Here is a 13,526-nt window from a genome sequence, read left to right on the forward strand (position 1 = left end):
TACAAAATTGTCTCTAATATTTAACTTAGTTTTAAAATCATCATTTTTACCAAAAATTTAATTTTAATTACTAAATTATCCATAACTAAAAAAGTTATAAAATAATTAAAAAAACAGGTTAAATTAAAAGGGAAAAGGGATCACGCAAAGGGGAGGGGGGAAGACAGAACAAAGGCGAAGGGAAGGTGGGGAAGGAAATCATGCAAGGGGGAAGGAGGTTGTCGTCATCGTACTGGGATTGTCGTCGCCATTGAGCCACATCGTCGTGACCGTTCTGAGCTATTCTGTCATCGCTAGATCCACCTCCATGAGAGAGAGAGAGAGAGAGAGAGAGATAGTTGAATGTGTAGGAGGAGTGTCGCCGCTATCGTGTCAGCTGCCACCGCTACCATTCGTTGAGCTCAATGCCGTCGTTGAAACTCCTCCGCTGCTTCGTGCTCTGGCCGCTGGATCTCGTCACTACTCTTCTTCCTCGCTAGCTCGCCGTTGCCCGTTGCACAGACCCAGCCCGGCCCGAAGGCCCAGCCCGGTTCCGAACACTTTAGGGACTAATTTGGTGTGATTTCATCGGGTTTAGGGTCGGGTATGGGTCTCAAAAATAGACCCGGTCATTATTTCGGGTCGGGTACGGGCCATAGCTCGGGTCACCCGAAGTCGGTCCGGTGGCCCAGTCATCATACACAATTAATATTTTGTGTTATTAGTGATGAATCATGACTATTCTTATGTGGAATTTAAGTATTGTAAACCTTAATATTTTGTGTTATTAGTCATTATAAGACTATAAGTTAATATTTTATGTTTAGAATGCATAAGACTTTAGACTAATACATAAGATTGTGTTATTTGTATTTATTTAAATATTTGGTATTAATAGACAATATTAGTATTGATTGTGGTTATGCTTTAATTTTGAAGAAGGGTTGGTTCTTGTTATATTTTTCTAAGTGAATTTTATCATGTTAACTAATGGTTGGAGTCTTGAAAATTTGGATATTTTTACATGCTAGCTTACAAGAAGGTATCAACGTAATGTAATGTTAACGGTCCGGTTTTCACCCGGTATAATTGTGGCTCGAAAGTGTATTGGTTTCATCGGGTCTAGGGCCGGGTTCAGGTCTAATAAATAGACCCGGTGTATATTTCGGGTCGGGTCTGGGTCACATCAAACCCGGCTTCACCCGGCCCATGTGCACCCCTACTCCACACCGCTGGGTTTCAATTCTGTTTCAGATTAACTTGATTATTCTAATTCTGTTTCTGATTATTCTGCTTCTTTTCCAATTCTGATTTTGTTACTTATACTGTTGTTGTTGACTCTGATTTCATATTGGGTATTGATTCCATCTTGAGTATTGATTTTATTATTTTTCTGTTTCTGTTTTGTTTCTAATTCTATTTCATTCTTTTGCTTCTCTGTTTTGTTTTCTAATATCTTTTAGTTGAAATTTTGTTGCTTTTGTATTTTTTTTGTTTTGATTTTTTTTATATTCGTTAGTTGAAATTATGTTGCTGTTGTTAAAATTTTGGTTGAAATTTTGTTGAAATTCTAGTTGAAGAAGAAGAAAAAGAAGAGATATGGTTGTGATTGAGGTGAAGAACTGGGTACTGAGTATTTATGTGATGAAGAAAAAGAATCGGTTATTTTCGGGAAGAAAGGGAAGGGTATTTCGGTCCGAATAACAATTTTAAAATTAAGTTAAATCTTATGGACAATTTTGTATGAAAAAAAAATTAGAGATAAAATTTTTTTTCAACATATACCGTAGAAACTAAAATCATACTTAACCCATAAATTTATTTACCAGAACATTTTTTTAACCGAAAAACAATATTTCACCTTTCTGAAACACAATGTAAAGGAACTTATTACTTCATCTAAAATAAATAAGTGTGAAGGGAAAAAATTTTCATAAACAATTATTATTATTTGTATTTTATCAAACATAAATAATTTATCAAATCATATTTTTTATGAATTACTTTTTATACAACACCACAAATAAAAAAGGAATTATTACAATTTAATAGTTACCAACATTCTTAAAAAACTTTTAAAAAAATCAAAGAATAAAACACTAAAAAAATAATATAAAAGATATTTATCATATAAATAAAATAAATAAAATAAAAAAATAAAAATATAAAAAAGAGTACTGTACATTTTATAATATCAAACCAAAAAAAAGTGTTTTATAATTTTTTTAGTAATTAGTATTCTTTAATTTAGTATTATTTTGGATTATAAATTTTTATTATGTATGACTCTTTTATTACTTATAATTAGTATATAATAAAAATGAAAATAAAGTACAGTGAGAAGTACAATAAAAACAAAAAAAATTACAAATATAGTTTATAATAATTACAACCAACAAGATGTACTAACAAAAAAATTATAATAAGAAGTAAATAAAATTGATATGAATAAAACCAAATAAAAAAATAAAAAATTTATACACAACATAAATATAATACAATAAAAGATAGAAAAAAGAATTTATATAAATAACAAATAATAAAAATATCATAAAAATTAATAAAAATAAAAATTTATATCAACAATAGTGGTCATATGAATAAAAAAATACAATAAAAATATAACATTAAAACAGTAAAAAATAATATAAAAATATTTATCATATAAATAAAAAAATATAATAAAAATATAAAAATCAAAATATGAAAGAGAATACTAAAAATAATAAAAGAATTATAATATTTACCTTGGGGTGATTGAAATAAATCTAAAAGATTTTGATGAAAAAAAATTGAACTAAGAACATACACAAAGAATTACTGTAAAAGTTATATGATTACTTGCATCTTTTCTATAGAAAAAAATAAGGATAGGATTGGTAGAAAAAGGAATAAATTTCTCATTTAATTTCTCAACTATAATCAATCTTTCCCAACGTAAATGCAAAAACTAGAATTTGTTGGTGAAAGTAATTCTGGTTGAGAGTTTCACAAAATTGCCAAACATAAAAATGGGACATTTAAGACACTCAAACGGACTTTTCTCGATGGTTGAATTTTAATATGTATATAATAAATGACAATGATTAATATATAATTATTCAATCATGTTATAAATATACTAAAAACTAGTCCCTAATAAACATTTTATATATAAATACATATTTCGCATTTTATAAAACATTTTTTTATATTGCTGTAAACAAATTTGATTATTCTAGTAACTGAATTATTTAGTTTTTTATTTTTTTAATATTTAAAATTTAAAATTTTATTTTGTTAAAGATGATTAAACAATAAAATTAAAACAGGGATTACAAATTAAATCGAATTAATTTAAATTATATTTCAAATTATAATAATTTAGAAAAAAGAATTTTGTTATTGGGAGAATGAGTTAGTTTCTATGAGTGGTTAGTTAGTTACCGTGACTTAGTTAATTCTGTTAGTGTTTGGAGGAATGGCAGTGGTCCTCCTGTGTATAAATAGATATAGTTACACTAATAGTAATGTATTTGTACAATCTGGATATAACAAAATTCTTGTTCTTTTTTGCTGTACATTCTAATATTGGTAATCAAGAGCTCTAATATGGTATCAGCCTGAAAATATATTTTTTAACAGTTTTGCAAACACTGTTGAGTAGCTAGAGATAATACATAATTAAGCAACCAAATATGATGTGAATCTAAAACAATTAAGCATAAATTTGCTACTAATAAAAAAATTACTGATAAACAGTACTTAATCTAAATGATCCAATGAGTAAATATTCTGCACCTCTACATTATCTCCGATAATAATATTTTTAAGTGGGATAAGAGTAGGAACATGGTGAATCATTTGAAACTCGCCATGAACCTCGACATCATGCCAAGGAGTCCCAAAAATCCAAAATTCTTGATTTTCATGGTAGGCAATGCAACTAGGTAATTGAGATGTGGTTATGGAATACTCGAAAATGGGAATCCAAGATTCTCCAACTCCATATCTTTCCATCATCCACATTGATACAAGTAACTCATTAAAATACATGAAGCAAAAAGAACTCCTGAATTCTGCCATGGCTTCTCTACCTTGACCTCTGGGCGTGTTAGAGAAGAATTGAAACTGTTCGGTGTCAAAATTGAAAGTCCATATTGAGGCATTTCTATCAACATCTCTACCAATCCAATGAAGTGCCCCATTAAAACAATAAGGAAGTTCGGACACATATCTCAAATGCTTGGGATAATCTCCCTCAATATTTATCCATGTCGACATTCCAACTGTGTGCATTTGAACAACTATTCGATGATCATGTTGAAAGATATGGATTCTCATTATCTTGTATTGGTTTGTTTTTGGGTGAAAACCAAAACGCCAAGATATTTGCTCGCAGGGTGTCAAGATTGGAGGGTGTTTTGGAAGTCTTATGAACTCACCTGTTATTGGGTTGCAAACAAATGAAATGTCTCTATCTATTGACCACCTCATGTGAAAAAGACCATTACAAGAATGCACGTTAACATAAACTCTTTTACTCTGGAATGATTTGGGAATAGGAAGAGGAATCTCAAATTTAGGATGAAGTTTTATGCTGCTACTATTATTGGGTTCCAGGACCTCAAACAAACTGAGACAGAATGGATTGTTTTTCCATTCAAGTCGATCATATTCAACAAGGTGAAAGATTCTTGAATGGCAGTGTCGGATCATGGTAGCAGGAGGTGTATAAGTAAAGAGTAACTTGGCAAAGTTTGGATCAGAAATCAATGTATTCCAATGCTTGCAAACACATCTACAAATAAGAACAGATTTCATGGGAAGCCTAACAAAGATGTCGGTAATTATATCGACCGGAAGACTGGCGAAATAAGAATTTCGTATTTGGGATTTCCTGGCAATTAAGTACAAAATAATTTAGAAAAAGAGAAAGAAGAAATTTACGATGTTGTTTTGTGTTACTTCATGGAGAAACAAAATATACCTTACCTAACCCGACATTGAAAAAAGCATTGGAAGAGAGATTTTATCATTTTTTCCATCATTCTCACGTGGCAATGATTGCTGGGAGAAGGCAGGCACCCGGTGATTGAAGCAAGTGAAGTTGAAGCTTTCAAGGGGAGTTTACTGATTTTTATAACAACCATGCTAGCTGAATGAGAAAATCAGTTACGAATTACGAAAATAATTTGTAAAGAAACTTTTAAATAAACTTTTAAAAAACCACAAACAATAGCATCGGCCACATTATTTTCTGTTTTTATTGATCAAATAAGAATAAGATCGGACTAACCTTAGACCAAGGATATATATACAAATGCCAAGTACCAAAATAAAAAGAATCACTTTACTTCAAATGGTATAATATCTTCTCATACTCATCATTTAATTTTATTTGTGCATTTTATACTTTGTCACAAATGCTACAATAGTTTGATAAGTAGTATTTATAAATTTTACATTAGGTCGAAAAAAATTTAATCATAAACCTATAAATATAAAATTCAATCCTTTAACTAAATTAAAATTAAATTAAATTAAATTAAATATCATAACAAGTAAAAAATTAAAAATATAAACTAATAACCTAAACTAAAATTAAATATTATAATAAGTAAAAATATAAACAACTTGAGGTTCACCGAAAAAGTATGTTAAATAGGGTTGTCAGGCTGTTTCGATTTTTAAAAAAGTATCACTTCAATTCAAATTTCAAATGGCTTGCTTTTGATTTTATTTTTAAATTTAATTATTATATAAACCTTTTAAATTTTTATTTAACATGAGTTAATACAAGACTAAAAAAAAAGTCTACTCATTTTATGTTCATATATATATTGCATGAAATAAGTGAAACAACTTAATGATAATAACTTAAATCTACTATAAAAGTGATAAAGGTATAATAGATACTGTATGCAATAATAAAAAAAAAGGTAGAGTGATATGAATTAAATTAAATATCATAACAAGTAAAAAATATAAACTAACCTAAACTAAAATTAAATACTATAACAAGTAAAAATAATATAAACTAACCCGAGGCTCACCGAAAAACAGGTTAAATAGGGTTGTAATGCTTGCTTGGATTTTCAAGGAAGTACCAGTTATGCCAAGACCTGGTGCAATGGGTAGTAATTTGGATAAAGGAATGTACGCCAAGTCGCCAACAAAGAAAATTGAGGGTTACTGAAGCTAAAGAATAGGGAATATGCGCGTAGGTCGGTGTAAATTGATAAAAAAAAGTTGTTGAGGAATGTGTATTAGGGGTTTGGATTGGATGAACTTTTTTTGGAAATTCGATTACAAGCAGTTTGGATTTTCAGTTTTTTAAATAAAAAAATTAAATATATATAACAAGTCTCAATATTAAATTTTAAATAACCAACAATAACATAACAAGTTTTAACAATATCTTAAAATGCCAACGATAGCATAACAATAGAAATAAAATTATAGGTTAGTTAAAATAAATAAATAAACAATATTTTGAATATAAAATATTTATTAAATAATAATAATACATGAATAATAGAAAAATGTATAAGAAATTGAACATGTTATAAGTATAAGGTTTAATTATTCTATTGGTCCCTATAGTTTCGCGAAATTTTCAAATAGGTCCCTATACTTTTGTTCTTTTTAATTGAGTCTTTGCACCAATTTTTTTAATTGGGTCCCTATACTTTTTTTCTTTTTATTTGGGTCCCTATACTTTTTTTCTTTTTATTTAGGTCCCTATACCAATTCTTTTTTTTAGTTGGGTCCTTATAAAATTAAGCCAATTACTACTAAGGAGGACTTAATTGAAAAAAAAAATTAGTGCAGGGACTCAATTTAAAAGAAAAAAAGTATAGGGACCTTCACGAAACTATATGGACCAACAGAGTAATTAAACCTAAGTATAATTGTAATATAATAATAAAATACTAATATTATAGCACATTGTGCGGTTTGGATTGGATTGGATCAGTTATAAAAAATAGATCCAAAATCCGATCCAATTCAACGGTTTAAAAGAAATAGAATCCAATCCAATCTGAATTAGTACAGTTTTAATCGGTTTTCGATTTGAATTGGATTGGATAAACGGTTTAATTTAGATTGATTTGGATTTGAACATCCTAATGTATATTGATTTGTTGAAATTGGTTTTTTGTTTATGGATAAATTATTATCCTTGTTTAAAAATATTCAAAATGCTAAAGATATTGATAATAAAAATCAAATTTATCTTATATTTTTATATTTAAAAAATCAAATTTTTATATTTCGTGGTATCTTTTTTATCTCATCCATGGTCATTTATAAAGTTTGGATTCATATATATATAGGACGTCAGAGAGAGATTAGAGATTTTGTAACATCATAGATCCATAGCAATTTCAGTAACAGAGTTAGGATTCATATATTTAACGTGTAATATTCATGGCTCATGAGGAATTTGCCCAACAACGGGGTTATTAATTATGGTTAACAACCTAATCACTATATCTACCTACCGTTTTCAGGGGTGGACTAAAATCCCTACCAAAATCTCCACCTACCACATCAACAAACAACAAAAATCTCTGTTGCCATTTGCCAATCCTTATATCTCCCTTTGTAAGGTGTGCTGAAATAAGATGAGGGTGCTATGGTCAACCTCCATGGGCTTTCAAAAAGCCGAACCATGTTAGTGAGCTTCAGTTAATCAAATATTAATAGTTTTTCAATTTAGTGCCCATCACATTTGTCTCAGCCTACTTTGATCTTTCATTCGTTAACTTGAAAGGTAACTAACGGTGTCTCTAAAAGTTTTTAACAAATTGAATGTGGAATTCACGATAGATTTTTCTACTTATGCCTTTTGTTGATTCCTACTATCAAGTGTCTAACTCCCCCCTCCCTCTCCCCCCATTCTGATTCTTGTTCATAATCTCCCTTAGAATATTTGAATCTGCTTTGTTGGGGCCATGGAGAGATGAACTACGAAGATTGTTGATTGGGTGCTCTTTGATGAATCATTGAGGTCGAGCGGAGGCAAATGATTCGTAATCAAAACCGAAACAGGAAAAGGAAAACCCATGGACAATATTCAGTAGGTGATTAAAAAAAGATTCTATTTTGGTCTTTGGGTACTTTTGTTTAGCTTATTTTTATTTTCTTTTTTAGTTTGGTATGATGCCAGCCTTCTGGGTTTTCATGTAGTAGCTTGGAGCTTTCATGATTGTTAATCGACTTAACTTTCCGTGAGATTGAAGGTTCCAAATGTTTCAAGATTTTTCTTTCTTTCCTTACCTATTGCTATTTATTTAAGTAATTTAAAAAGAGAATTGTGGTTTTGTGTTTGGTAGTAGGAGAAACCTCAATTGCTGGATCTGCTCTTCTTACTATAAAGCAGTGTTCTGATCATAGATCTTTGTGCCAGGCTTGTGGTTTGGGGTAGTGGATTGATCTCTCTCTCTCTGCTTAAGTCAGGTCCATTCTCTCTTTCCCTCTCTTTCTATCTTCCAATGATTGTTACTTAAATTTTATTAGTTTTAGAAACATACTACTTACATTTAAAATTCAACTTTTGTTCAGCTTTTTAATTTAATAATATTATTTAATTATTTTTTAATTAAGTCACTTTATTATTTTTTAGATGAGCATATTGTTAATCATATCTAGTTTAAATTTTATTTAATTAGATGCGTCTGTTTTAATTTTTTTAATTATTATAATAAAAGATTGATTAAAGAAATAAGTTGAAAGATACTTGGTTGCATTGATAAAAATATACTATATGATAAAAACTCAGGTAATATATGTTTAATAATTTTTCCTACTTCTAAAAAATATTTTCGACATTAAAATTTTATCCGAAAAATCTGCTTGCAATCTACTATTTTTTAGTAGTGAACTAGTGTTTTAATGTGTATATAATAAACGACAATGATTAATATATAATTATTCAATCATGTTATAAATATACTAAAAATTAGTCTCTAATTAACCATTTTATATACAAATACATATTTCGCATTTTATAAAACGTTTTTTTTATATTGCTGTCAATAAATTTGATTATTCTAGTAACTGAATTATTTAGTTCTCTTATTTTTAATATTCAAAATTTTAAATTTTATTTTGTTAAAGATGATTAACCCAATAAAATTAAAATAGAGATTACAAATTAAATTGAATTAATTTAAATTATTTTTTAAATTATAATAGTTTAGAAAAAGAAATTTTGTTATTGGGAGAGTGAGTGAGTGAGTTAGTTTTTATGAGTGATTAGTTAGTTACTGTAACTTAGTTAATTCTGTTAGTGTTTGGAGGAATGGCAGTGGTCACTTAGTTAATTCTGTGTCCTCGTGTGTATAAATCGATATAGTTACATTAATAGTAATTTACTTGTACAATTTGGATATAACAAAATTCATGTTCTTTTTGTTATATATTGTGATCTTGGTAATCAAGATCTCTAATATGGTGTCAGTCTGAAATTATATTTTTTAACAGTTTTGCAAACACTCTTAAATAGCCAGAGACAATATATAATTAAGCAACCAAATAGAAAAGAAAACTATTCATTCATTGTCATTTTATAGTTCACAAAATACAATTCATTCGTTTTGAGGAGTAATTGGCCTAAGAATACAAGGAATCAGAAATGAAATTGCAAAACTATAAATAACAGAGCTAAATAAAAACCAAATACATACAACACACTTTCCTACTGTTGTTCTAAAAGAGTAATCCCCATAACCTACTGTTGTTATGGAAATCACAGAAAAGTAAAAACTATCTAACCAACTCATTTTCTCTAAATGATGGACTATGAATGCTCCGATGCTAAAGACAAACGGGCCAGCAAGAAGCGCTAAGAAAAATTTTACCCAATAACCTATTTTATGGTTAACTACCAAACAATCTAACATGCCTCCTTCCCATTTTTCAACTAAGCACATTTCTAATTCCCTAAGAATGTATTTCAGGTAGCTTTCAAGAATAGCAGAAACCACAGGACACAAAAGAGCTAAAAGCATAGTAAAGACTTTACCAGCTTCAGAAATAGGGGTAATATCCCCGTAACCTATTGTACTTAGAGTAACTACTATGAAATAGACGGCATCCACAAATCCCACAAACTTCTTTATAGACTTACCCTTATTAGATTTATCCTTAAACTTCCCGAACATGCAAACTAAACCCCCAACCGAAAAACAAATAAAAAGCCATGCCAAAGGTAACCCAGTACATTTCTTTTCAGGAGATAAGGGTGGGCCACTGTTACCATCTCCCTGAAATTAAACAGAGTAAACAATAATTAGTGATTAAATAATAATTTTTTATAGAATTACCCTTATTAGAATTATCATTAAACTTTCCGATTATGTAAACTAAAACCCCAAACAAAAAACAAAATAAAAGACCTAGTAAAGGTAACAAAGTAGTTAATTTCTTTTTTACCCTAGTAGAAGGAGGGTTAGGAGATAAGCGTGGGTCACTGTTATCATGTACCTGAAATTAAATAGAGTTAACAATAATTAGTAATTAAATAATAATTTTTTTATAACAAATAAATTAGAAATATCTAAATAGTAATGTTAAAAAGAGTCATATCTTAATTATGTCCAAAAAAATATTTTAATTATGTATTTATTAAGTTTTATTTTGAACCATTAATTTTTAATAAATATTTAAAAAAATTGGAGTTGACTTTTTAATTATTTCAAATATTTTTTTAAGAATAAAATATATTTTTTGTCTCTAATGTTTACAATTTTTTAAAAAATACTCCAAACGTAAATTTTATTCAATTTTGTATCTAGTATTTTCGATTCATTCAATTTTGTCTCTAATATTTTTGATTTGTGTCAAAACTATTATTAAAAATTTTCAATTTTATCCCTAACCGTTTACGTCAAGTTAACGTTTAGGTAATTTTAACACAAATCAAAAAGGTTAAGGATAAAATTGAAAACATTAGAATTTTCAAAGAACATGACTTAGAAAAGCAATAACAAATTAAAACTAAAATTGAAAATAAAAACCTAATATCCCTTAGTATTTAGAAAGGGAAAAAACTATGTAGTGGCACTGGCATGCCTTGGAACATAGTTATTAAAATTATACTGGATGGATCGATTCGATTTTTATCGGTGAATCAAATTCTAAATTAATTAGGTCAAACATTCTTAAAGTGTTAACAGAACATGATATAATTTTTTATTATTGGGTAAATTTATATACACACCTGTAGAGAAGTTGAGCTATTGGCCTGGAGAGAGGAATCTATCTCGGGAGATAAATCAAGTTCTCGATCCTGAAATCAAATGAAACAAAAAATTATAATAGTTTTAGTTCTTATTCTTATTTTTGGTACTTTCAAATAAATATAACCAAACTAATTAACTTAAAATACAGGAAAGCAATAACAAATTAAAACCAAAATTGAAAAAGAAATTAAAAATGTTATTATAGTATTTAAAAAGTAACGGACGATTACTATTCTCCTTGGTATTTGCAAAACAAATTAATATTTGTCACTAAAATATTTAATATTTTTTAAAGAGCAACTATGATATGAATACTAAAAATTATATAGACTTATAGATTTGTGGTGATATATCTTAGAACATAATTATTAAATCTGGATTGAACATTTGATCAAAAAACAGATAAATCAGACCTTAAACTAATCCAATCCAATATTCTAAAAATATTAACAGAACATGATATAGAAAATTAACACACCTGTGAGAGGTTTGAGATAGCCAAGCGATTTGGCAATCCGGCTTCGTCAAAATCAAGTTCATGTGCCTTGAGATCAAATGAAAAAATAAATATAATAATTTTAGTTCTTATTCTTATTTTTTATATTTACAACAAATTGAATATATAGCTATACTTATTGTAGGACACTTAGAATAAGTGTCTTTATTTAATAATACTGTGACACTTATATTAAATTTTTTAACGGTCACTGGTCACTATACTGAGTCAATGTCTCTCACTCTTTCTCATTTGCAGATTTACTTCCAATTTCTTCCACCCTGTTATTCACGCTCGTTTGATATGAGAAGAGAAGAGATGAGAAAGTATCACCACAGCGTAGCCTTCGCCACACTGCAGTTTGCGTTCGCCGATTGCCGTCGCCCTTCTCTTCCCCTCTTTTACGAGTATGAACCCTAATCTATTCTGTTCTTTTCACATTCTGCAGTGAAATCGCAACTCGATCATTCTAATTCAGAGCTCTCGCAACAGAGCAACCAAAAACTTTCACGGATTTCGAATCAATCACTCAGGCCATGGATGGTATATCTTTCTTCTTTCTTTTTCATGTTTTTTATTTTTATATCTATGATACACGTAATCTCCAGGGAGCAAATTTGCAAATTTAGGGTTCATGAGGATCAAATTTGTGTATAATCATAATTGAAATTTGAAAATAGGGGATACTATGACTTTGATATGCCTTAAACGGATTTGTTAGCATTGAAGTTTCATGACTTTTATATATAATTGAAGATGTCTCCTTGTATTTTATTCTTGCCTAATGTTTTATATCAATAGAGTATGAGGGTTCCAAAGAAGGTGCTGTAGTTCGCTGGTATTGAGGATGTGTTTACTTCATAAAGAGGATCCACTTAAGACACTTGGAAATTTCGACAAGGTTTCATTAATTTTTCTCTTCTAGATTGTTTAATTTTATAATCTCCCATTGATGTATTTATTCTGAGTATTGAAAAAGCAAGAATAGCATTATGCTGAATCTATATATATAGCTGAGGGGGCTCATAACAGTAGTAAGGTTATGTGTTACTCTTAGCTTGGATGTAAGTTGAATGTGATGAATGAGTATAAATTTTCTATGGCAATTATTTGTAACATTTTTCACTTGATGCTTTATTTATTTCTTGTTACTGTTGTTATTATTACTTATTAGTATTGCTACTATTGTTAATTATTAAATTTTTCTATCCATTTGGGTAGTTGAATGATGAATTTAAGCGCTCCCTGTCAAAGAGTGTTATCAGATGCAGAATAGGTTGCTCATTTTCCTTATTGTTTCCTAAAAAAATAATATAAAGATATAACATATAATTTGACTGACTTGTATAAATCAAATCACTTTTATATTTTGAACTTAGATTAATTAAATGTCACTTTTATATATACACTTCATAATGGTTGTCTCATGAGGCAGATTTCAGGTGAAGAGGTATTAACAACAGATTTCTTATTGTTCAAGTACTCCTCCTATGTGTATGTTTTAGAAGGAAAAAAAACGCACTTGCATATTTAATATGAAAAAAGTTTGCAGGGTGGTCCAAGTTCTAAAAGTCCTATGTGTATTTTGCGGCTGTAGTTAGAAGAATCAACAAATCAGGAACTAAATCAGAGGATTTCAGTGTTCAAACTTCCCACCAAGATCCTTGTTTTGTATTTCTTGGATAAGCATCCGAATAAATAAAATAAAAGTAATGCTTCTAATTAACATACACGCAATATAAATGATGAAGTTTATTGTTTTTATGGTCATGAAAATATGAAAAATGATTGTTTATATAAATTCCTATGATACTTAACGG

General features: G+C 28.9%; 1 long non-coding RNA gene across 5 annotated transcripts; it reads left to right on the top strand.

Moving 5' to 3' along the window:
- Window positions 1–7,493: 7,493 nt before the first annotated feature.
- Window positions 7,494–12,831, top strand: LOC112695874 (uncharacterized). Of its 5 annotated transcripts, none has more exons than XR_011862136.1 (7): window positions 7,494–7,738; window positions 7,893–8,044; window positions 8,155–8,207; window positions 8,301–8,424; window positions 11,965–12,065; window positions 12,155–12,249; window positions 12,508–12,831. It is a non-coding gene; the product is annotated as an uncharacterized lncRNA (long non-coding RNA). The 5 variants fall into 5 exon arrangements; XR_011862135.1 differs by having other exon boundaries at window positions 7,558–7,738; window positions 7,893–8,048; XR_011862134.1 differs by having other exon boundaries at window positions 7,558–7,738; window positions 8,119–8,207.
- Window positions 12,832–13,526: the final 695 nt, after the last annotated feature.

This window comes from Arachis hypogaea, chromosome 6 (assembly GCF_003086295.3).
Source record: "Arachis hypogaea cultivar Tifrunner chromosome 6, arahy.Tifrunner.gnm2.J5K5, whole genome shotgun sequence".
Taxonomy (NCBI): Eukaryota; Viridiplantae; Streptophyta; class Magnoliopsida; order Fabales; family Fabaceae; genus Arachis; species Arachis hypogaea.